Source organism: Bos javanicus, chromosome X (genome assembly GCF_032452875.1).
Source record: "Bos javanicus breed banteng chromosome X, ARS-OSU_banteng_1.0, whole genome shotgun sequence".
In the NCBI taxonomy this organism is placed as follows: Eukaryota; Metazoa; Chordata; class Mammalia; order Artiodactyla; family Bovidae; genus Bos; species Bos javanicus.
The window spans coordinates 115,919,050-115,945,331 of NC_083897.1; the positions used below are offsets into that span (position 1 = coordinate 115,919,050).

Consider the following 26,282-nt stretch of genomic DNA (forward strand, 5'->3'; position numbering starts at 1 on the left):
ACACAGGTTGAATGAGCGGACCACTCAGAAGGAGCTCCTGTGCGCTAAGAATTTACAGAATTCTGTTTGGCTCCGTCTGCAGGGGTCCCCGCTAACACTCAGCATCGCATGTGAAGTCCTCCTTGGATTCAGGTCTCTCCCTCTGCGAAACTGCAGCTGATTGTATTAGACAGAGGTCTCACCTCGCTAAGACTTTCTAGACTGAAATCAACCTGACATCTGTGCCCAGAGCTTCCTGGGGACCACAGCATCAGTGATTTTCCAGGGCCTCCTTTTAGAGTATATGCTACTGTGAGTCCACTTTCACATCTTCACATTGACACATGACGAATCCTGTAACTTGACTCTGTTTTACGAAGCTTCTTGTCTTACATCAAGGTCCTAGTCTCCTGAGAATTCCAAGTTGGAAGTCAGGATAATCCTCATGTGATCCTAGTCCATCAGGGCCTCTGAGAATAGACAGTGGGGATGCAACTTGAGTCCTTCTGATTCCTCTTGCTTAGCATCCTCACTACATCTACCACAGCCTGGGACTGCTCCTTCTACTGAGCTAAGATTCCTCTTCTTAGTCTTTGGGTGACCACTATATTCAGGGAAGATTGTCCCTCAGTCCTCCTTCATGGAGGTTCCCATATCAGCTTCTGTCCCTCGATTAAAGGCTTCCTGGGGAATGCATATTCCTACAAATAGTGAGCAGTACCCTCTAGCAAATCTTGGAGAAAACGGGTCTCAGTCCCAAAAGTGATGTAAGATTAGGAAAATGCAGCAGAAATTAAGGAACTCAGGACAGATGTTATGATGTCAAAGAGATAGAGGTGATATATTCCTGCTCTTCAGCCAGATTTAGGGTGTGTGCTTAATCGCTCAGTCATGTCCCACTCTTTGTGACCCCATGTACTGTAGCCCGGCTGGCTCCTCTGTCCTAGCAGATTCTCCAGGCAAGAATACTGAAGTGTGTTACATGCCCTCCACCAGGGATTGTGCCCAACCCAGAGATCGAACTCAGGTCTCCTGCATTGCAGGCGAATTCTGTACCATCTGAGTCACCAGATTCAGCGTAGTTCTAAAATATTTACTTTTGGCACCTCCCTGTTGGTCCAGTGGTTATGCGCTCCCAATGCAGGGGTCCTAGGTTTGATCCCTCGTCAGGTAACTTGATCCCACTTGCCGCAACTAAAAATCTCACATCCAACAACTAAGAGTTCACGTGCCACACCTAAAATCTCACATTCCACAACTAAAGAGCCTGCATGTGGCAACAAAGATCCCAAGTGTCACAACTAAGACCCAGAGCAGTCAAAAAATAAATAGAAATAACTATTTTTAATTAAAACATATAAAATTACTTTCTACATAGAAGGATAGCGCCAGATAATCTTGTAAGCCCTCGATCACTTGAGGGTGTTTGAATTGCACATGCAGGTGATCATATGCTAACTGAGCATTACCCCCTTCTCCCCTTTATTCACACCTCTTAATTATTATGGTGTTTATATTGCCTTGGCTATGTATTTCATCCCAGTGTTTTCATCACAGAGTCCTTCTTTCTGTCACTCAAGATACACGTTGAAGTGCTAGAAGACAGTGAATTAACTGACTCATGAGCACCTCAGATCGGGACAAGTGGAAGGGTACATGCTGTGGTTAAATTCAGACCAGCGCTCTAGTCCCAGCTCTGCCTCATATCAGTTGTGTGGACTTGGGTCCATCCCCAAACTCGGGGAGCCTCAGGTGAAGTGGCTTTTGTAGGGCTAGTGGCATGTAGCTAAAGCACCTGGCACACTGCCTGGACCACACTGAGACTTTACACAATATCTGTTTTTACTATGATTATGAATAGTTTCATCCTGGAGGATACCACCGACCCTGAGGAATCTTTTAAATCCAGGAGATGTCAGAGAATCTGTGGCATTCTAGCACATGGAACACCAAATCAGTCCAAAATGCTGTTTAGAAAGAATCTTTCATTTCCACTACTAGATCGTATTTTGAGTGTGGGGGTATGTTTTTAACTGAATGAAACTCGAAGAATCTAAATTTGATTCTGAGACTAATTCTGTCTTCCTTCCCGGCTGCTCTTTCATCTGAACAACTCCTAGAGACTTCCTTAGTGGTCCAGGGGTTAAGACTCTGCACTCCCAATGCAGGAGGCCCGGGTTCCACTGCTGATCAGGGAACTAGGTCCCACATGCCACAGCTTTGCCGCAACTAACAGTTCACAAGCCACACCTAAAGATCCTATATGCCACAACTGAAACATTCCTCATGCTGCAACTAAAGAACTCGCAGGCTGCAAGGAAGATCAAGGATCCTGCATGCCAAAGGTAAGACCAAGCATAGCCAAATACATAAGTAACTAAATAAAATAAGCCCGCATCTTCATCAATTTCACCATCACCTAAAATAGACTCACCTCATAGACTTTGGTGGAATTATCAACGTAGCCAAAAACGCTGAATGGAATGCCCTTTCAATAAAATGAGCTCTGTTTCCACGACTCACAGCAAAGAGTGTTAGCCCACTAGCTTCTGAGTTTCCGGTTTCATTCTACTATTACTTTTATTTCACAGAATCTCCTTGGAGATGATATGCATGAAACATCTAGGTTGTGCACTGTGTTCACGGGCACTGGGACAGGAGCACAGGGCACATTCCATCCCCTCCCTAGGGGGGATTTCTCTCTGGTCTACTTGTGTTGCTGTTTAGTCACTCGGTGGTATCTGACCCTTTTCTACCCCATGGACTGAACAGATTGCTCTGTCCATGGGATTCTCCAGGCAAAAATACTGGATTGGGTAGCCATTTCCTCCTCCAGGGGCAGCTTCCTGACCCAGGGATTGAACCCATGCCTCCTGCATTGGCAGGCGGGTTCCTTACAACTGAGCCACCTGGGAAGCCCCATAATTCCAAAGCAATTGTTCGGGGTAGTTTTCCATTCCAGGCTTAAGTCTCTCAACTTTGAGACCCGCCATCTGAGGGTCTGACCCCTATTCAGTGTTTCCACAGCCTCCCTGGTGGGCTCGCCCTGTAGCCTAACTTAAAACTACCTTCCACTGCCAGACTTTTATTGTCCTAAAGTCTCCAAGTGCCTTGCCTCAGTGTATTTACACTAGACTCCTCATGAGGAAGCCCTCAATCCCCTCACCTCCTTACACCTCATTTTTATTGGGCCCCTAGATCTCAGTTCACCAGCTACTTTAGATGAATGCTGCTCTTAGACACTAGAATTCTATAAGAAGGGGTTGAGTTTATTTTTCTTAGCATCCCCAAAACCACCCAGAAGCCTTCCAAAGAGCAGATGCTAAATTGATATTTGAACAACTATAGTGCAAGTGTGCAAGAAAGCAATGTTACTGGGATTTCACTTCTTCCACATTCTTAAATAAGCGAAGCCAATCCAGGTAAATAAACTTCAATATTACAAAGAAAGACTAAACAAATAAAACAGACGAAGAAATGAATACTTCTTAAAATTTTTTTCTGTATCTGATAATCACACAGACTTCACTGTGGAAAAATTTCCATTTTCACAAAAAAAATCCATATTGCAATATCATGTTATCTTGTTCCGAATGACAAGAAATGATTCAAGGATTTCAGTCTGTGCTATGTAATACGAAATTTCTTAGTTTTCAACTTGATAATCTGCAGTACATGTCAGAGGTGTGCCATTAGTGTACTTGGAATCTGAAGCTAAACACATCTTTAATTAAAAGGAACAATATTTAAAAACAGAAAAAAGAAAAACCTCCAATTTGTGCATATTGTATTGGAACACAAATAAATACCTTATATGCTGAATTTCCATGAGCCCCACCGTGGCCCTCCACTAGTGGGAAGTTTGCCTGCTTTCTTGAAATGCAATGTGAAATATCTGCTCAGACTTCACTAGGGGTGGGAGGAAATTTGGACATGCTCGGGAAAGTGCACTGGCCCTGGCACCATAGGAGCCCTGGCTGCAGCTCTGGCTCTGGCTCTGTCTTCTTCAGCTCTCAAAGCCTCTTCATACCAGAATGGGAAGGCACTTGACTTGGTATCATTGACATTAGCCCCAAACTCCCACATTCTTTTATATATCTATATCTATCATGGAAGCACTCCATATTAGTTTACAAAATTGTACTCATTCCTTTTTATAGCTTTGTAGTACTCCACTCTGTGCATATATCATGTTCCCTCAATTAACATGTGCATGGACATTTATGTATTTTCATATGGTTGTGGATGTCTCTTCAGAGTTAATTTCTGAAAACACTGAATTACTGGCTCAAATATAAAAGAACATTTAATTTTCTGACTACCAAATTGTATTTACACTCTAATCTCATTCTTTGATATGTAGCTCTCAAAGAATGAGATCAGTATATTCTCTAACAGTATATACAAAAGTAAACAGAAAAGGGATTAAAGACTTAGCTATAAGAGTGAAAACCATAAAACTCTTAGAAGATAATATGAGCAGAACACTCTTTGACATAAATCATAACAATATTTTTTTGGATCTGTCTCTGAAAGCTAGGGAAATAAAAGCAAAAGTAAATAAATGTGTTGTAATTAAAGTTAAAAGCTTTTGCACAGCAAAGGAAACCATCAACAAAATGAAAAGCCAACCTATTATATCGGATAAAATATTTGCCAATGATGTAAGCAATAAGGGGTTAATATCCAAAATATATAAACAGTTGATATAACAGTCTAAAAAAAATCAAGAAAAAGATGGGCGGAAGACTTAAATGCACATTTTTCCAAAGAAGACATACAAATAGCTGAGAGGCACATGAAATGATGTTCAACATCGTTAATCGTCCTATGAATGCAAATTTAAACCACAATGAGGTATTATCTTATACCTATCAGAAGGGCTATCATTCAAAAAGAACAGAAGTAACAAATGTTGGTGAGCATGTGGACAAGATCTATACACTGTTGATGGGAATGTCAATTGGTGCAGCCACCATGGATAACAGTAAGGAGCGTCCTCAAAATCTAAAAAGAGAACTAACACATGACCCAGCAATCGCACTCCTGGTTGTATATCTGAAAAAAAAAAAATAAAAAAGAACCCACTAATTTGGATGGTCTCCGTCAGGTACTCGATGCTTGTCTGAGTCTAAGGGTTTGCACTGCTTGTTTCCCCTTCCCCTCCAGCCTCATCTACTCTCTGCCAGTGACCCCACCCCAGTCCAACCTCTCTGTTTATTAAGAAGGGACCTGTGCCTGGCAGAGCCAGTGTGAGATGAAGAGATAGTCCTTCCCAGCCACCAGATAATCAGGAGTTTTGGCCGGACCTTTGAGTACACACTGAGACAGTGAGGAGTCAGACAAAAAGCACAGATGGTGGCACTGAAATGGATTAATAAGGAACTTAGTGATGTCGCCAGGGACCCTCCAGCACAATATTCTGCAGGTCCAGTTGGGGATGATACATTTCATGGGCAAATCACAATTACGAAAAAGAACGGCAACCCATATCAAGGCAGTTTATTCTCTGGGACAATTCATTTCCCTAAAGACTACCCGTTCATACTACCTAAGGTTGCATTTGCAACAGAATTTATCATCCAGACATGAACACTAATGGCAACACTCCGTTCGCTACTCTAGGATCACTGTGGTCTCTTGCTTTCATGATTTCTAAAGTTCTGGTATCCATTTGTTCACTGCTATGTGATCCGAACCCAGATGATAGCCTACCAAGTGCCAGAGGTTGCATAGATCTATAAAACAGAAATAAGTACAAAAGAATTTTTCAGGAATGTACTCAGAAGTATGCCATGTGATGCTACCTTAAAGTCAGAATAACTTGCATTAAAGCTTGAATAAACTTTCAGTTCAGTTCAGTCGCTCAGTCGACTCTTTGTAACCCCATGAATTGCAGCATGCCGGGCCTCCCTTTCCATCACCAATTCCCGCAGTTCACTCAGACTCAAATCCGAGTCGGTGATGCCATCCAGCCATCTCATCCTCTGTCACAGTCTTTTCCAATGAGACAACTCTTCACATGAGGTGGCCAAAGTACTGGAGTTTCAGCTTTAGCATCATTCCTTCCAAAGAACACCCAGGACTGATCTCCTTTAGAATGGACTGGTTGGATCTCCTTGCAGTCCAAGGGACTCTCAAGAGTCTTCTCCAACAGCACAGTTCAAAAGCATCAATTCTTCAGCACTCAACTTACTTTAAATTACTGCTAAAAAAAAAAAACAAAAAAAAAAACACTCATTTGAAAAGATCTACACACATACAATGGAATATTACTCAGTTATAAAAAAGAATGAACTTTTGCCATTTTCAAGAACACGGATTGATTGGAAGGCATTATGTTAACTGAAATATGTGAGAGAGAGGAAGGCAAATGCTGTATAATACCATTTATATGGAGAATTAAAAAATAAAACACAGATGAAGCAGACTGACAGATACAGAGAACAAGCTAGCAGTGGTTACCAGGGGAGAGCAGCAAGGGGGAGGGTAAGGGCAGGGATAGAAGATTAAGAGGTGCAAACTCATATGTATAAAATAGATAAGCTACAAGGGTATATTGCAAAACAAAGGGGATATACCAATATTTTATAATAACTATAAATGGAACATAACTTTCATAAATTGTTAATCACTTTGTTGTGTCCCTGAAACAAAATATTGTACATAAACTATGAAAATGAAGTGAAAATGTTAGTTGCTCAGTCTTGTTCAACTCCTTTTGACCCTAAGGACAGTAGCCCGCCAGGCTCCTCTATCGATGGAATTCTCCAAGTAAGAATTACCCACTGGAGTGGGTAACCATTCCCTTCTCCAGGAGATCTTCCTGAGTAAGTGATCAAACCCAGGTCTCCTACATTGCAGGCAGATTCTTTGTCATCTGAGCTACCAGGGAAGCCCACAACAACTATACCTCACTTTAAAAATATATATATACTCCCAAATCATCCCACCCTCTCCCTCTCCCACAGAGTCCAAAAGACTGTTCTATACATCAGTGTCTGTTTTGCTGTCTCGTATACAGGGTTATTGGGATGACCCAGAGGAATGGTATGGGGAGGGAGGAGGGAGGAGGGTTCAGGATGGGGAACACATGTATACCTGTGGCAGATTCATTTTGATATATGGCAAAACCAATACAATATTGTAAAGTTAAAAAATAAAATACAATTAAATAAATATTCTCTCAGGAACTTTCACATATACAATACAGTATTATTAACTATGCGCTTCCCTGGTGGCTCAGTGGTAAAGAATCTGCCTGTTGATGCAGGAGAGACGGGTTCAATTCCTGGGTCGGGAAGATGCCCTGGAGGAGGACACAGCAACCCAATCCAGTATTCTTGCATGGAAAATTCCAGACAGAGGAGGCTGGTAAGCTACAATCCATGGGGTTGCAGAGAGTAGGAAACCACTTGGCCACTAGCAACAACAATGATCAACTATAGTCACAATGCTGTACATTATATCCCTGCTGCTGCTGCTGCTGCTATGTTGCTTCAGTCGTGTCCGACTCTGTGCGACCCCATAGACAGCAGCCCACCAGGCTCCCTCATCCCTGGGATTCTCCAGGCAAGAACACTAGGGCTTCTTTATTTTGTAAGTGAAAGTTGTGAATGTTTATGCCATTTGGACACTTACACCCATTTCATCCATCCTCCAACCCCCTCTTGTGGCAACCGCCAATCTACAACATGATGGACCTAGAGATCATTACTGATTGAAGTGACTCAGAGAAGGAGAAATATTATATGACATATCTTAGATGTATAATTTAAAAAGAGATGATACAAATGAATTTAAGTACAAAATGGAAAGACTTACAGTCTCAGAGAACAAATTTATGGTTGCCGCTGGGGAACGATGTGGGACAGGGATAGTTAGGGGATTTCCGATGGACATGTACACACTGCTATATTTAAAATGGATAAGCAACAAGGTTGTACCGTGTAACACAGGGAACTCTGCTTAGTATTATGTGGCAGTATTGATGGAGGTTTGGGGGAGAGTGGATACGTGTATATGTATGGCTGAGTCCCTTCACTGTTCACCTGAAAACTGTCACAATATTGTTAATTTGCTATACCTCAACACAAAATAAAAAAGCTAAAATTTTACAAACACTGTGCCTGCAGTGCAAGGGCTGTGAGTTCAGACCCTGGTTGGGGAATTAAGATCCCATGTGCCACATAGCAAACCAATCCACAAAATATCATCACAGAAAAAAGTGATGGGGATCCATGAAAGAAATAATTGATAAGCTAGATTTTATTCCCTTCAAACTTCTGCTCTATAAAAATACATCAATAGAACAACAAGATGAGCCATAGTCTAGGAGAAAATATTTGCAAAAGACATATCTGATGAAGGCTCTAATCTAAAATATACAAAGAACTCTTAATATTAATAAGAAGAAAACATTTCATAAAAAATGGACAAAAGATTGGAATAGATACCTTGCCCAGGAAGATACAGAGATGGCAAACAAGCATATGGAAAGATGCTCCACATCATATACCATTAGGGAACTGCAAATTAAAAAAACAAGCAGATACCACGACATGCCTTTCAGAATGGCCAGCGTTCAAAGACTGACAACACCAAATGCTGGTAAGGAGGTGAATCAATAAGAACACTCATTCCTCAGTGGTGGTGATGCAAAATGGTAGAGCCACTTTGGGAGACAGTTTGCAAGTTTCTTAGTAAACTATACATATTCAACACTGCTGGTACGAATATAAATTGGTACAGCCAATTTACAGGGAAAACAGTGTAGCAGTTCCTCAAAAAATGAAAAATAACACATAATACTTTCCACATTCCACTACTATCCAAAGGAACTGAAATCAGGACCTCGAAGAGAGCTCTGCACTCCCATGTTCATTGCAGCACTACTCACAATGGCCAAGAAAGGGAAGCAGCCTAGGTGTCCAGTGACAGATGAATGGATAAAAAAGATGCAAAATACACATATAATGGAACACCATTCAGCCTTAAAAAGAAGCTAACCTCTCCAGTTATTACAGCGTGCATGAACCAAGAGGACCTTCTGCTAGAGTGAAATAAGCCAAACACAGAAAGACAAATACTGCATGTCATTTATATGAAGAATCTAAAATGCTCAAAGTCAAAAAAACAGAGAGCAGAGTGGTGGTTGCCATGGTCTATGGGAGGGTGAATGAGAAGGAATTGTAGACTTAAAAAACATTCACAGTCTATACATGAGACAGGGTGTTCAGGGCTGGTGCACTGGGATGACCCTGAGAGATGGGATGGGGAGGGAGGTGGGAGCCGGGTCAGGAAAGGGAACAATGCACACCCATGGCTGATTCATGTCAATGTATGGCAAAAGCCACTACAATATTGTAAATAGCCTCCAATTAAAATAAATAAATTAAAAGAAAAAAAAAAAACATTCACAGCTTAAAAGCTGACAGGTATGTTCTCTTTGGTACAAACATTTAGGACTTCATCCCAGGAGGCAGCGTCTCCAGTAATCCTGAGAGAACTCCTCCAAAGAAGGGAGGGGAGGAGCCAGGTTACATAGAAGTTTTGCAACAAAGGGCAGGTAGTCTGAATATCAAAAGATTATGATAAATGAAGGAAAACCAGATAACCCTGGTTAAGGAATTTAGCATTTTTCCATATATGGAAAGATGCAAGAATCGGGGCTCACTGAAATCATTCCTTTGATATGAACTTCACATATCTGGGGCCCGTGTCCTGTATTTTTACATGCTGTGTTCCCTCAGGGTTCACCATCCGTGGTGGCTGCAACTGTCAATAACTGACAGTATTTATTCACTGATACAGCAGGCAGCATTCCAATTCTCAGTATTAATCAAAAGTTACAAAGTTTAATTATACAAAACGAATAAGTTCTAGGGATCTACTATATAATATAGAGCTTATAGTTAAAAATACTATATTGTACACTCTCTAAGAGGTCAAATCTTATGGCAAGTGTTCTTATCCCAGACACAAAACATAAAGGGTGAGAAGGCATCTGTCAAAATGGCCATCATCAAAAAGTCTATAAACAATAAATGCTGGACAGGGTGTGGAGAAAAGGGAACTCTCTTGCATTGTTGGTGGGAATGTAAATTGATACAGCCTCTATGGAGAAGACTATAAAGTTTCCTAAAAAATTAGGAATAAAATTACCACATGACCCAACCATCCCACTACTGGGCATAAACCCTTAGGACACCATAACTGAATAAGACACATGTACTCCAATGTTCATTGCAGCACTATTTACAACATATAGGCCACAGAAGCAACCCAGATGTCCATCGCTGAATGGATAAAGGAGCTCTGGTTTCTGTATATGATGAAGTACTACTCAGCCATAAAAAGACCATATTTGAGTGAGTTCCAATGTAGTGGGTGAACTTAGGGCCTATTATACAGAGTGAAGAAAGTCAGAAAGAGAAATATAAACATCGTATCCTGACACATACATGGAATCTAGGAGACAGCATTGATGAATGTATTTGCAGGGCAGGATGGAGATGCAGACATAGAGGACAGACTTGGTGACACAGGGGTGGATGAGAGGGAGGGACAAACCGAGAGCAATACTGAAACATACACATTACCATATGGAACATCGACAGCCAATGGGGATTTCCTGGGTGATGCAGGGAGCTCAAACTGGTGCTCTGTGAAAACCTAGATGGGTGGGAAGAAGTGGGAGGTGGGGGGATGTTCAAGGGGGAGGGGACATATGTATACCTATGGCCGATTCATGTTGATATATGGCAGACACCAACACAATAGTGTAAAGCAACTACACTCCGATTAAAAATAAATTTAAAAAAGGATAAGAAGGGAATTTTGGAGGTAATGGATATGTTTATGGCATAAACTGTGGTGGTCATTTCACAGGAGTAGACTTATCTCCAAACTCATCAATAAATAAATCAGAAAAATAGTGGTTAGCAAGGAAACCTAGCATATCCCAGTTAAGAGTATGCCACTTAAGGTCGCCATGAGGTAGACATCCTCAGTGGATGTAACAGAAAGCTCCAAAATGTTTCAAAGGCCCCAATCTTACCTATCTCTCACTTGACCTTTTACATAAACCACTCCCACTTTCATTCATTTAACCACCCAAAAGTGTCTATTCCTTCCCTGTTGTTTGCCACATTACAGTCAAGATAACTTGATTTCAATTATTATTATTTTTTTAGTGGCGTAGGCTCTAGATCCCCCACCGAGGGCAGAACGCGCCAGTCCAGCGGCTTGAAGGCATCATCCCACCTCAGGGGAGTGCCACCCTGATTTCTGGGAAACGCCACAGACAGAAGACAACATGAATAAACCATCTAATCTGCACAGGGTTTCCCTGTACTGGAATAAGAGCACAGGACACATTCCATGCCAGCTTCACATGATTTCTCTCTGATTTACTCATAATCCCAGGCAGACTCAGAAAATGCTGCAGGTTTGGGTCTCAACCCCCAAAGGAAAGTCCATATCACAATTGAGTCATACAAATTTTTTGGTTTCCAGTGCTTTCATAAAATTTATGTTTATACTATACTATAGGTTATTAAGTGGGCAATAGCATTGTGCCTCAGAACAATATAGATGTCTTAAATAGAAACACGTCATTGCTAAAAGAAAAAAGATGCTAACCATTATGTGAGCCTTCACTGAGTCCATCATTTTTGCTGCTGAGGGTGTGAACATTGCAAGAGGTATCAAAACGTGAGACACAGACATGAAGTGAGCAAACGGTGTTGGAAACATGGAGCTGAAAGACTTGCTGGAAGCAATTTTGACTGACACAAACTTTTAATTTGGTAAAGAAAAACAACAAAGAAAAGAAAAGCAGTACCTGTGAAATACAATAAAGCAAGGTGTAACAGAGTGAAGTGTGCCTGTAACTGTTAAGGGCAGTTTCCCATCCCAGGCTTTGTCTTTAAACTATGTAGCCCACCATGTGAGAACCTGGTTCCTGGTCACGATTGCCACAGCCTCATCCAGCCTGCCATGCACAGAACTTATAATTACTTCCCACCGGAAGACTTATACTTTCCCAAGGCCCACCACTACCTTGTGTCAGGGAATTCACATTTGGCTGCTGTCATGTCACCATTTCCTTTACATGACAGCTGCTTCTCGACTCTATAATTTTACGGTGAGTGGCTAGATCTTTTTCTCAGCTCTCCAAGTATTAGCATGGAGTCTTCTATGAGCAGAGGTTCAATTACTGTTTAGGGAATAAATGAGCCTGTGAGCATGAGGATGAATTTCTTAGAATTTAATTTTACATTTTTGAATTAACGAAGCATACACAGTCACTTATAATTTTGTAAAACACAACTAGGAAAGATGAGGAAATAAAATACCATCCATCTTACTTTCCCTCTATTTCTTGATCCCACATATTGCACTGCTTAGTGTTTTCATATTGTCAAGGAAATAACATATTGTAATTCCATGTTATCTTGAACCAGCTTACTGAATAAGATGGAACCTTTCCCACTTCTTTTACACAACAGAAAAACTCTTAAGACCAATAAACAACAGAAAGTGTGACTGATGTCATTCGTACAGTTAGATTATAAGCTTTCATTGAGGAGCAACCTTTGAAAAGTAGCAAGAACATAAAAACACAGATTTATCTCTAAATTCCTCATACAGAACACAAACCCCAAGAAATTATACACTGTGCACCCTCTGGGATGCCCCGTTCTATAATACTTATAGAACACTGAATGCTATCCTCAACCACAAAGTCCAGAATTTGGCTCAGCTTCATTAGGTGTGGAAAGAATTGCTGGAGGAACACTGGGACATCCGCTGGCTTGGGCCCTCTCTTCCTCGCCTCTTAAAGCTGTGATACCCAGGATCTCTGATAGCTGACAGAAGTGGTGGGGTTGGGGGAGGGGGAAGAAGGCTGGCAGGGTGTTCTACAGTCCTCAGAGTCCCAATCTTCATATCTCTCAGAGTCTGACACTGCTCCCTTTCCCGAACTGTGTCAACAAGCCTCCAAACAAAGTTTCACCTCTTAGAGATCGGCAGGGGAGAAGTCCGGGAATTGAGTGCATGGGTGCCGCTTTGTGTCTCCATCTTTACTGCCCCATGCCTCGTTCGCACTCGGCGCTCTCCCAGTGACTGGAGTTAGGGCCTAGGTTTTCTTCATTTACAGAGTCAAGTAATCGCTTATCTTACAGAATGTCTTAGATCACGATGTACCGAAGAAATTGGCCTAAGAGAGTTGTAGGAACCGTCCCCTGCCGATCATAGAGATGAGACTTTGGGCGTTATCTTTGTTACAGGACGGGGGAATGGTCCCTTGAGTCCACATTCAGGTCCTCACCTTGCCCACAGATCAGTCCTGGGAATCCACTCTTAGCCACACGAATGCGCTGAACATCAGTCCGAGCTCTTTGCCACCAGCACGGAAGTTTTGCAGACACTTCCGGCTATGGCTGCCCTGTGCACGATCTCTGAGGGATGATGGAAGGGGCGGAGCTCTATGGGGACCCCGTCGTTCAGTGTTCAGCAGTCCTTGGGTCATCCCTTAGGGTTCTCACCATGCCGTCTGTCAGAGCCCAGGACCCTTCACACTATGGACTTGAGAACTCCTGCCCCCAAAGGAAGCCCTCACCTCTCCAAGTCCTTAGTGGGGAATCAGGGCACTTCTCTGTGCATCTCTCCTTGACAGAGGCCGAGCCACTTTGTGAGCCTTCCTCCTTTGTGGGAGAGACCCTCTCATCAGCACTGATGGTCCTCATCTTCCCAGTCATGAGGGCCAAGATGCCACCCTCCTCAGAACTGGGGTTCCATCCATTCTGTCACTGAGACCAGATAGAAATGAAGAGGCTTCTGATCCCTATAACTCTGCCTGGAGCCTCTGGGGTTAGGAATAGGGGCAGGGGTCTGTAAAGCCTCCTCATTTGTGGGTCTAGTGATACTTCTTTCTTCACTCAGGGACCTCACCATGGTCCTGGCCAGTCCTGGGACCTGACCCTCCAACCTGAGATTCTCCTCTACTGAACTGAGGCCATTCTTCTTAGACTGAGACTTTGACCTCACAGAGAGCTACAAGGCTTATAAGATGGAATGTCCTGTCTGGGCATTCTAGGCCTGAGAGCAAGTTTGGGAGGTCTCTGAATGACCTGTATTTTACGGTGCTTGTCTCTCCAGTCCTCACCTATGGGAGCCCAAATTTTGTCTATCTCTTGGATTAAAGGATTCCTGGGGAGCACCACATTCCAGCAAACTCTTCAGCAGTGTCCCTAATGCAAACCTTACAGTTTCATGTCCCAGACTTGACCTGAGATGGGGAAAATAACACAGAAGGCAGGGGGCAAAATGGGGTGTCCTCCCAGAGAAAAATGCTGCTCCGTCCTTTTCAAAAGCCAGAGTCAGTCTCTTTTCACGACTTGTTTTAATTGATTGACAGGCATACTTTTCAAACATTGTACTGCACGTAATCATGTGTCACAAATACTGTGTTTTGTTACAAACTGAAAGTTTATGGTAACCATGCATTAAACACGTCTATGGCATCATTTCCCAACATCATGTATTCACTTGGGGTCCCTGTTCCACATATTGTTAATTCTTTAAATATTTTAAACTCTTTCCTTATTTCATTTCTTCTGGTGCCCTCATCAGTTGTCTTTGTTACTATTGTAACTGTCTTACATTTGTAAATTAAGCTATGTGCATTTTTTTAGACATCTTCTAGTAAGTGTACAATAGGCTTAACAACTTTTATAAGCACTAGGAATCCCCCAAATTCCTAATGATTTACTCTATGGCAATTTTCACTTTATATCAGTGATCTAGAACCCAAGTCACTATATTTGAGATATGAGTACAATTCTAAAGGAAAAAAGCCATCCAAGATGGTTTTGTGCTATTCTGAATGAGGTTATCTGACACTGCACAGAGAGACGATCTTATGGTCCCTATCATCTGTTTCTCTTCTTTATTCCTGTCATTTATTGATGTAGCCTTCAACGCTTTGTGCCTAAAGAAGTGTATTGGAATATATCCAGAGTCCTTACTTTTATCCCAGGATACATTTGAGTGTTAAGGAACACAAGTTCTGCTTTAGAGCAAGAAGAGTATAACAGCGTCAGATCTAGAGGAATTCAGAGAGGAATCTAACTCCAGGCCTATCAGGCACTAGTGTTCCCCAGCGAGGGCTCACTGCCTGATGCACATAGAAGCCAAACTATGGAATGGGCTTTTGAGAGACAAACTTTAATCCAAGGTGGACTAGCAAGAAGACAGAAGTAGGGCTCTCAAATCTGTCTCCTCAATCCAGAGTTTGAAGTAAAATGAAAGGGTTTAGGGGAACCGCAAACTTGGAAGCTAATCGGCTAGTCTTGAATTAGTTCATGTAAGCTATTCATGCTGCTAGAAGCCAGATTTTCCGCATTGAAGGACTTCATAAAGTTCTCCCCTGGCCACATTCCTACTCTGAGAGTTCCAGAGACTGAACCCTCTTGGTTCTGCAGTCATCCTGGAAACATAGGCTCCTTTTTGGCACATGCATAGTGCTGCCTCTATAAATAACTCAAGGTTTGATTATTCAACAACCTGTTTTAAGGAGGCAAAACCACTTTAAACTGGTCAATGCTTTATGCTTCAATCCTCCCATTTCTCTTTGTACATTCTTCAAGCTTGTGGGAAATCATCCTCAATTTGGTTAATGAGTCTCAAATTCTGTAGAAAATGATAATCCCAGGTCCCAGAGTTTTGTACCACAAGGACTGGAGTGTTACATAAGCACTGACAAGGTTGGATTAATTGGTATTTAAGAAAGGTGATTATCAGAGGCTTTGTTTCCTTCACATGTCTCTTTTCAGGCTATTGCTTGAAGTTTGGCGTTTTGGTGCCTGGATGGAATTTATTACTATTGGGTCATCTGTCTTGGCTCTTCCTGGCCACTCCTCAGCCCAAACTGAGCTCTGCAGTTGACTGATCAATTTCTTCCACTGTGGTGCTCAAAATAGTTTACCTTTTGGCCAGCAAACAGAGCCTGGACCTACTGTCTTTAACCAATGCATGCTGCCTCTTCCCAGCCTTCATGGATTGAAGTCGTTGTCAACCAGAACTCTTTATCAGGAACTTGATGTCTCCCTGGAAAGCCCTTGCATTCGTGGGAGCTGTAGGAAAGCCTTCAGGGCTTCTCTATCTGTGGCTCAGAGCACTTTGTTCCTCTCTAGGAAGAAAATGGGCAAACTTGAGGCATCGCCCCTTAATTTAGGACCCAATTCCATCTCCTAGTTTGTTTTCTGGAAAGCATTGGCTGTATGAGTTCCCTGGAGAAGCCACTGAGAAGAATGGATAGTCTCAAGGTGACCACCTTGGATCTGAGGGTTGACTTAAAGAACCCTGAAAAGTTTTCCATTATTATATGTGGTTGTCAAACTGTAGCTTGAAAGGCACACGTGCTACCCAGCTTCCAAGGAATCTGTCCCACCAGTTCCAAGACTGGAGCCCATTTGGTCACAGGCTCCTAGTATTTCTGCCCCGCCATGTGCTGAGGGCATGCTTGTCTACTGAGGAGGGTCCTATAGAAGTTCAGGCTCTGTCTCAGTCTCCACGGAGAAAAACTTACCTAGTGAGTAGGAGGCTGAGACAGTGATTGCATCCCATTGAAGAAAGTGAAAGAGGAAGCTGTCTTAGCCTCAGGCAGAGCTGATTTTCAGACACACACATTCAAACACCAATTTCCTCACTTCCTTTCTGAGCATGCTGGGGTTTAATCTTTCTGGTAGATGACCAAAATACTTTACCCCTCCAGCAGAGATCACCGACAAGCAAATCTAGATGTCTGGGCAAATTCCAGGGGAAATACATTCACTCCAAGGACTCTATGTAGCCCATGGCCCTTAAGACCACAACCAATGGCTATTTTTTCCTGGTAAAATTTCATTTTTAACATCACGCATGCACAAATATACAAAGTAGTTCAGTACTGCTGCTAAGTCACTTCAGTCGTGTCCAACTCTGTGTGACCCCATAGACGGCAGCCCACCAGGCTACAGCATCCCTGGGATTCTCCAGGCAAGAACACTGGAATGGGTTGCCATTTCCTTCTCCAATGCATGAAAGTGAAAAGTGAAAGTGAAGTCGCTCAGTCGTGCCCGACTCCTAGCGACCCCATGGACTGCAGCCCACCAGGCTCCTCCATCCATGGGATTTTCCAGGCAAGAGTACTGGAGTGGGGTGCCATTAGAGCCAACTCCTATTAGCCAATCCCAACACATAAAACAGTCAGACACAGACAAACATAGGCAATTAAATACAAAGGCCTGGGACCTTAAGCCAGTGTTCAGAGCTCTAACCCAATCATTCGAGCACCTCAGTAGCTCTAACCTCTGACATTGTCCTCTTTTGGGTGGGTCTTTAACCCACGACTGTAGCCTTAGGATTCAAATCAGACAGAAGAAACTCTCCTAGGTGGGACTCTAACCCACAGTGGTGTTGTCCTTCTTCAATCAATTCGTCATGTCTGACTCTGTGCAACCCAATGGACTGCAGCATACCAGGCTTCCCTGTCCTTCACTTTCTCCTCGGGTTTGCTCAAACTCATGCCCATTGAGTCAGTGATGCCATCCAACTGTCTCATCCTCCCTAACACACAGTCCTGATGAGATTATTAGACTACATATAGCACATTTAGTTACAGGCATATTTTAAGGAGTTTACTCACCCCAAAGATGTCTGATCCAGGAGCTGTTTCCTTCCTTAAAAGTGAAAGGAGCCCCAGAAGCCAGAGGAGCCCAGAGTGCCATGGCTAGGAAACAGGAACCCGAGAGCCAACTCTCTAGACAAACTCAGTATAGGTGGCCACTCAGGGTTGGTGTTGAGGGCCCACCAGGGGCTACAGTGCATCAAGCAGATGGTCACAAGTCCTAAACCTTAGCAAGGCCGCCCAAACTCACGGAACATGGGCTCAAGCCCGATGCTCAGAGAAGTCAATACTTAATGCAAGAGCTTTAGAGAAAAGAGCTTTACTGCAAGGCCAACCAATGCAGGAGGCAAGGTATCAGATCTCTCTCCAATCCAGGAGCCTGGGTGCAATTGAAGGGGTCTCGGGAATTTCTAATTGGAAGCTAATTGGCTAGTCTTCAATTAGTCTGTTTCAGCTACTCAGGTTACAGGAAGCCAGGTTTTCCTCATTGAAGGACTTCTCACTTTGTAAATGGCCCAGGGCAATATTTCTCTTCTCTGAGTTTTGCAGACTGAAGAGCTTGGCTCCAGGGTCATCCTGAGGTCATGTGTTCCTTCTTGGACACATGCAGTTCTTTCTTTGTAAAATGACTCAAGGTGTGACTAATCAACAATCTATTTGAGAGGGTCAAACCAGTTTCAGCTGGTCAATTGTTTCACGTGCTGTTTCACTAGCCCCCTAAACTCCAGCACATTACCCAAACTCCAAGACAAAGATAATCACAGTGCACTAAATGTTGCCTAGCAAGGACAAGCATGCAACATTCCCATCACAGGATGTAACATAGAATGTGCCTGAGGTAGAATCTTTCCCAGCTGGAAACAACTCAGAGTTCTTAGAATTTTTGTCATTGACCAGTTATCTTCCCTCCCAGATACCAGTTCATCTAAATAATGAATATTTCCACATATTTAAGTACTAACAAGAAACTGAGAACTTGCCTAGAATTTGCCCAATTACACACAAGATAAAATAATCGAGTAGGTCCTTAAGGAGAGGTCTCTGGCTCCCTCAACTCAGTGTAAAGGTCACCAATCCAGGAGACTGTGGATTTTCTGAGGCCCTCCATCTGAGGATCTGGCTGTGCTCACCACTCCCACTGTCTGGGAGTAGCCCACCAGGCAACTTCAGCCTTCGCTGAAGGCTTTACATTTTCCTAAGGCTCCAAAGCAAGACTGTGTATTAAAAAATGGAGACATCCATTTGCCGACAAAGGTCCCTGTACTCAAAGCTATGGTTTTTCCGGTAGTCATGTATGGATGTGAGAGTTGGACCATAAAGATGGCAGAGCACTGAAGAATTGATGCTTTCAAACTGTGGTGCTGGAGAAGATTCTTGAGAGTCCCTTGGACAGCAAGGAGATCAAGCCAGTCCATCCAAAAGGAAATCAACCCTGAGTATTCATTGGAAGGACTGATGCTGAAGCTGAAGCTCCAATACTTTGGCCTCCTGATATGAAGAGCCGACTCATTGGAAAAGACCCCGATGCTAGGAAAGAAAGATTGAGGGCAGGAGAGGAGTGGGCAGCAGAGGAGAAGATGGTTGGAAGGCATCACTGACGCAATGGACATGAGTTTGAGAAAACTCTAGGAGATAGTGAAGCACAGAGAGGCCTGATGAGCTGCAGTCTATGGAGTCACAAAGAGTGGGACATGACTTAATGACTGAACAACAAGAAGGCTCCAAACTGCCTCACTGCAGGCCATTTACACTTGCTTTCAACTCCAACTGCCTGCCCCCCCTTACCCCTGCTTTTGACTTGTTCTTTCAGCAGTCCCCAACCTTTTTGGCACCATGGACTGGTTTTGTAGAAGACAATTGTTCCACAGACTTGGAGTGGGGGATGATTTTGGGGTAATTCAAGCACAGTACATTTATTGTGAACTTTATTTCAAATGTAAATGCCACTGCTGATCTCACAGGAGGTACTGGTCCAAGGCCTGCAGGTTGGGGACTGCTGCTTTTGGTCAGAGAGTATCTCACCATATTTTTATGTAATAGTACCTCCTAGATTCTAAAATTCAACGGGCAGGGGCTAGATCTTGTTCTGGTGGTTGCTGTTGTTCCATTTAAAAAAAAACAAAAACAAAAACAAACCATCCATAGTACTAGTAAGCATCCAAAAAGCTCATTCTCAGAACTTCCCTGGTGATCCAGTGGATAAGACCCCCTGAACAATTAATGTAACATCTACCCTTTTAGAAAATCTTTAAGTGTACAATATGGAATTGTTAACTATAGGCTCTATGCTACACGGTATATTCCTAGAAATTATTCACTGTGTATAACTGAAAATCAGTGCCCTTTGACAATCACTTCCTCATTACACCTCCTCCCAGCCCCTGGCAATCACCATCCTACTCTGCTTCTATCAGTTTGCCTATTTTAGATTCCTCATTTAAGTGATATCATCTATTTCTCCTTCTGTGTCTGGATTATTTCACTTAGCACAATGTCTTCTGGGTCATCTCTGTTATTGCAAATGACAAAGTTTCCTTTTTTAAGGCTGAATAATACTCCATTATAGGCTTCACAGGTAACTCAGTGGTACAGAATCCACCTGCCAATTTGGGACACACAGGAGACTTGCGTTCAATCCCTTGATTGGGAAGATCCCCTGGAGGAGGAAATGGCAACCATTCCACTATTCTTCCCTGGAAAATCCCATGGTCAGAGGAGCTTCGTGGGCTACAGTCCATGGGATAGAAAGAGTCAGACACAACTGAGTGACTGAGAACACACACACACAACACTCCGTGATATGTATATACCATATATTTATCCATTCATCCATCAAAGGACATTTAGGCTGCTTCCCTGTTTTGGTTATTGTGAATAATGCTGCAACAAATACGGGAATACTGATATCTCTTGGAGAGTGTAATTTTAACTCCTTTGGATAGATACCCAGGAGTGGTTTGCTGAATCATACGGTAATTCAATTTTTAATTTTTTGAGGAACCTCAATACTGTTTTCCACAGTGGCTTTACCCATTGACATTCTCACTAACAGTATAAAAGAGTTCTTTTCTAAATGCTTGCACTTAATCAGCTTACTCTCTACTGGAGAGCAGGGCAATCAAAATTTCAAATTATTGTTGTGGCAAACACATTTAACATTAAATCTACTCTTAAAATTTTAGGCACACAGCACAGTACTGTTAAAAACAGGTACACTGTTGCACAGCAAATCTCTGGAATTTATTCATCTTGAATAACTGAAACATAATACCAAGTGAAAAGCAACTGCCCATTTCTCCCTCCTGTGGCCCGTCTGTGTTTCTATGTGTTTAAAGACTTTAAATACCTCATATAAGTGGAACCATGCAGCATTTGTCCTTCTGTGACTGGCTTATTTCATTTAGAATAATGTCCCTGTGGTTTCTCCATGTTGTCCCATATAACAAAATTTCTTTCCTTTTTAAGGTGAAATTATATCTCCTTGTCTGTGTCTACCACATTTTCTTTATCCATATATCTGTTGGTAGATATTTGGGTTGTTACCATATACTGGCTATTGTAAATAACGGTGCAATGAACACAGGAGTGAAGATGTCTCTTCAAGATACTGATTTCACTTCCTTTGGATAAACAATTAACCCTTGCATCATGTGGAGTTTAGAGGCACCAAACCCCCATGCCGTCAAAACCCCCTGTATTCTTTTGACTCTGTTCACACGTAACTAATAATAACCTACTGTTGACTGGAAGCCTGACTGACAAACAGTCAATGCTTATTTTGTATACTATAAGTATTTTCTACTGTATACTTATGCTAAAGTAAGCTAGAGACAGCAAAATGTTATTAAGAAAATCATAAGAGAAAATATAACAGTACTGTGTTTATCAGTACTACAGGATTACAGCATCCATTTACAAGAATTGTCTGTCAGTACCTACATCTATATTGTCTTACTGACACAAAAGACTATAGATACAAGACACTATATATCAAAACTGAAAACATAATGTGAAAAGAAATTCATATTTAGTTACAGGTATAATGATTCAAGCATTGATCATGAAGAAGAAGAAATATAATTGCTTTATAGTAGCCTAGTGTCGGAGAAGGCAATGGCACCCCACTCCAGTACTCTTGCCTGGAGAATCCCATGGATGGGAGGAGCCTGGTGGGCTGCAGTCCGTGGGGTCACTAAAAGTCAGATATGACTGAGCGACTTCACTTTCACTTTTCACTCTCATGCATTGGAGAAGGAAATGGCAACCCACTCCATTGTTCTTGCCTGGAGAATCCCAGGGATGGGGGAGCCTGGTGGGCTGCCATCTATGGGGTCGCACAGACACGACTGAAGTGACTTAGAAGTAACAGTAGCAGCAGCCTAGTGTACTTGATAGGATTGCTTCGTGGTAGCTGAGAATATACAGTAGTGAATGAATCACTAAAATTTTTTTATATCATACACTATTATGGTCATATTTATAATAGAGTACTGAAAACATTGTTGGTTTAAGAGAAAACACCTGTGATGACAGCTTGATATGCATTTATGTTCATCCACTCACAAGAGAGAGGTAGGACAATGCACAATAATATAATTCCTTGAAAGTAAAGTCATAAAACAGTAAAAAAAAATGAAACATTATTAATTTTATATTAAATATCACTCACCTTCTGCCTATGCAATGGTAGGCTATCCATTTCAATACAAGTCTTGCACGCAACGTTCTACATGATGAATCCTTAGCTGGTGGTGATGATGAAGATGATGACACAGAAACATCTCATACAGTCCTTGCCTACAGTTATTAGCTCTTAGAACAAAGACACTCACACACATACTCAACAGATAAGCTGATTACCCATATGGCACAATGATTATTTACTACTCATTGACTGGAAGTGGATCATCATGAAGGTCTTCATTCCTGACACCTTCTTGCTGAGTAGGCTGAAGAGGAGGAGGAAGAGGAGGGGTTGACCTTGATGAGTGGCAGGGATGGAAGAGCAGAGGAGGTGGAAGGGGAGGCAGGCACACTCAGTGTACCATTATGGAAATACATTGTAATTTCTGTCTAAAGATTTTGCTTTTTCATTTCTCTAAAAACGTTTCTGTGTGTTATCAGTCCTCCTTCCACCACTTGCTTTCTTTTCAGTGCCTTTATCATAGAAGGGTCCATGCCATGCAAGAGTCAAAAGCAGTCTTGAGTCCTCAGAACACTTCTGCCAGATTGTCTAATGTCAATTTGTTTTCTGGCACTGCTTCTTCTACATCTTGTTCCTCATCATCCAGCTCTGGTTGGGAACCATTCATCTCCATCAAGTGGTATATTGTTAATTCCTCTGCTGTAGGGTCTGTTAGCTCTTGGGTTTTTCCAAGATCTGTATTTTGGGACTCTGCACCCCCTCCCACCCTTTCATGTCATATCCACAGTCTCTTTCATGATTTCCTTGACTCTGTCACAAATCCTGTGAAGGCATACACAACACCTGGACTGTTTTCATTAGCAGGAATTTATTGTTTTGGGCTTTCATGTTGTTTTTTTTGTTTTTTTTTTTTTGTAACAACAATCGCATCTTCAGTTGTGTAATCCTTCTAGAGTTCATGATGTTCTATCAGGGTTCTCTTCCATAGCATTGACAATCATTTCCATACAGTACCCTGTGTAACGAGCCTGAAAGGTCCTTTTGACCCTCTGATCTATAGGCTGACTTACAGATGTTGTGTTTAGAGGAAAGGAGACCACTTTCATGCCTTCGGTATTGAACTCACAGGGTTCTTGGTGACCAAGGGCATTGTCCAATATCAAAAGAATTTTAAAAGGCAGTCCCTTACTGGCAAGGTACTTCCTGAATTCAGGGACAAAGCACTGATGAAACCAATCCCCCTCAAGGTTTCATGCTGTCCAGCCTTCTTGTACAACTGAAACCCTGGCTGATGATGTTTATAGTTTCCCTTTAAAGCTCAGGGTTAGCAGCTGTATAGGTTAGGGGAGTCCTGATCATTTGCACAAAAACCTGATGACATTTGCACAAAGTCAGAGAATTAGCCTATCTCTGTCTCAGTCCTGGAGCTCATTTCCCTTCCTTACCAATGAATGTACTTTGTGGCATTTTGTCCAGAATAGGGTACTTTCATCTGCCTTAAAACCTGTCCAGACAGATCTTTCTCCTCAGTGATTTTCTTTTTTAAATCTTATTGGAGTATATTTAATTTACAATATTGTGTTAGTTTCAGGTATACTGCAAAGTGATTCAGTTATTCATATACATATATGCATCCTTTTAGAGAATCTTACCTCATATAAGTTATCACAGAATATTGAGTTTCCTGCTCTATACAGTAGGTCCTTGTTGGTTATCTACCTTACATACAGTAGTATGTATATGTTCATCCCAAGCTCCTGATTTATCCCTCCCTGACACGTTTTCTCCTATTTCCTCTTTGGTAACCATGACTTCGCCTTTGATATCTGTTCAGTCTGTTTATATTTTCTAAAGAAGTTCATTCGTATAATTTTTTTTTAAAGAACTACATTTTCAGATGAGAACAAGATGGCAGAGGAATAGGTGGATGTGGAGTACATCTCTCTCCAAGGATACATCAGGACTACACCTTCAGACACAGAAGTGCATGTAGAACACCAGCTGAGAGTGGACAGGAGTACCTGACCAGCAGAAAAGAATATACAGAACCAGGCAAAACTTGGTAGGAGGAAGGAACTAGGGGAAAAAAGTAGGACTGGACCTGCCCTCGGCGGGTGGGGGCACTGAAGCAGGGGTTTGATCCCCACATCAGGGCAACTGTCTGAGTCAGAGGAAAAACATTTAAGGCTGAGAGTGAAACAGCTGGTCTGTGGCAGCCTAAATGGAATGAGAATCAGACAGTCCTTGCCGCACCCATACATACCCCAGACAGGGATGCAGGTCCCCTAGAAGGCACAGCAGCTTGAAACTGGAGTTTAAGGATTGTGGAGCAATCCTCTGGCGAGGGCTGCTGTTGACCGTGGAGAGAACAATTGGGGGGATGTGAGAGGAGATTGTGGTGGGAAATGCCTGTGGAGGAACGATAGGCAGCCATGGAAGCAAGGCAATACTACTGAGTCACATATAGAGAGTGGAGCCATCACCATAGCCTCTCTCCCCCAACATGTCAGCATTGACAGCTGAAGAATAGAAAGCCTGGCCCATCAAACGCCTGACGCACTGAACTACAGAATAGGATCACATCCAGGGTGTCCCTTTAAGTGCCTGACATGCCAATCTACAGAGTAGAGCCCCAGCCCGGGGGGGACCCTCTATGTGCCTAATGTACACAACAGAGAAGGACCACAGGTAAGGGAGCCCTCTAAGTGCCTGAATGGGAAGAGCTACAGAGAAAGACTAGCCAAAGAGGCCTTCTGATCACCAGCTACAAGAAACTTGAAAAAAGACTCTGATAGGGCCACAACTCCTGCAGTGGAGGCAGTCCATGTCCTGCACACTTGGTGATGCCAGGGTCCCCACAACCCAAGTAGGTGTGCCACCTTCACAATCAACCCTCACTGGGGCTAAGCTGCCACGGGCAAAACAGTCTTGTGTCCATGCATGTAGGGTTGCTCCATTCATGTCCAACTCTTGCAACCCTGTGGACTGTAGCCTGCCAGGCTTCTCTGTCAGGGGGGTTAGCCAAGAAAGAATACTGGAGTATATTGGCCAATACTGGTTGCCATACCCCTCTAGAGCACTATATTTCCTGCTGCCCTAGCTACCAACTCTCCTGAGTACCTGGTGATGCCAGAACCCCTGTGACCCAAGCAGCTGCAGCACCTCCACATCTGGCCCTCATTGGGGCAGACCTCAGTCCTCCAGGGCAGACTCAGGAGTAACCCCAGTGGATGACTCACATGCAGAGGTGGAAATAAAACCACAATTGAAACGCAGGGGCAGTGTGGCTAAGGAAGAAGACCCAAAACCTTCCTACCAGCTGTACAAGCTGCAGATGAAATCCACACAATCAACTAGGCAGACTCTGTGTCTATGGAATATATAAAAGGTCATTGAGAGCTCCCGCAAAAGAAAATGCACTAGTTCTGATAGCTGTGGACATTGGAGGCAAGAACACAGAGTAGTAGGACCAGATTAGAATCTGAGCTGCCCCCACAGCAGGTCCAGAGACCAGCACAGTGTTGGAGGGCATCGTAGGGAGGTGAGGTGGACTGTGACTCCCAGCGAGGGAAAGAACTCTGACAGCAGTGACTCAAGAAAACATTCATTATTCTTATGTTTTGACTTGTTCTGTAGATTCTTTTGGATGTTTTTCTTTTTCTTCCCCCTACCTCTGTTGTAGTTTTCAATTTTATTGGCGCTATTAAATCTAATTAAGGTTTTGGGTTTGTTTGATTTTTTTTTAATCACACTTTTTTCTGTTGTTATAAACCTCTGCCTCTACGTTGGGTTTTTGCCGTTCTGTGGAGTTTTCCTTTTTCTTTTTTTTCTTTCTTTTTTTCTATTTTAATTTTTAAAGCTATTATTATTTATTCTACATATATTCCTTTGTTTGCTTTTCCTACTGTTCTTTCCCCCTTGCAGTTAATCTTTAATGTATATAAATCCTCTTTATCTACCTCTATTTAACTTTACATATCTATT

At 42.5% G+C, this 26,282-nt stretch overlaps 1 protein-coding gene and 1 pseudogene across 1 annotated transcript in view; one reads left to right on the forward strand and one right to left on the reverse strand.

Moving 5' to 3' along the window:
* Positions 1 to 26,282, reverse strand: part of LOC133243529 (melanoma-associated antigen B2-like) — a 203,290-nt gene that overhangs the window by 95,296 nt on the left and 81,712 nt on the right. The window lies entirely within an intron of this gene.
* LOC133242878 (ubiquitin-conjugating enzyme E2 D3-like) lies at positions 4,598 to 5,906 on the forward strand (annotated as a pseudogene).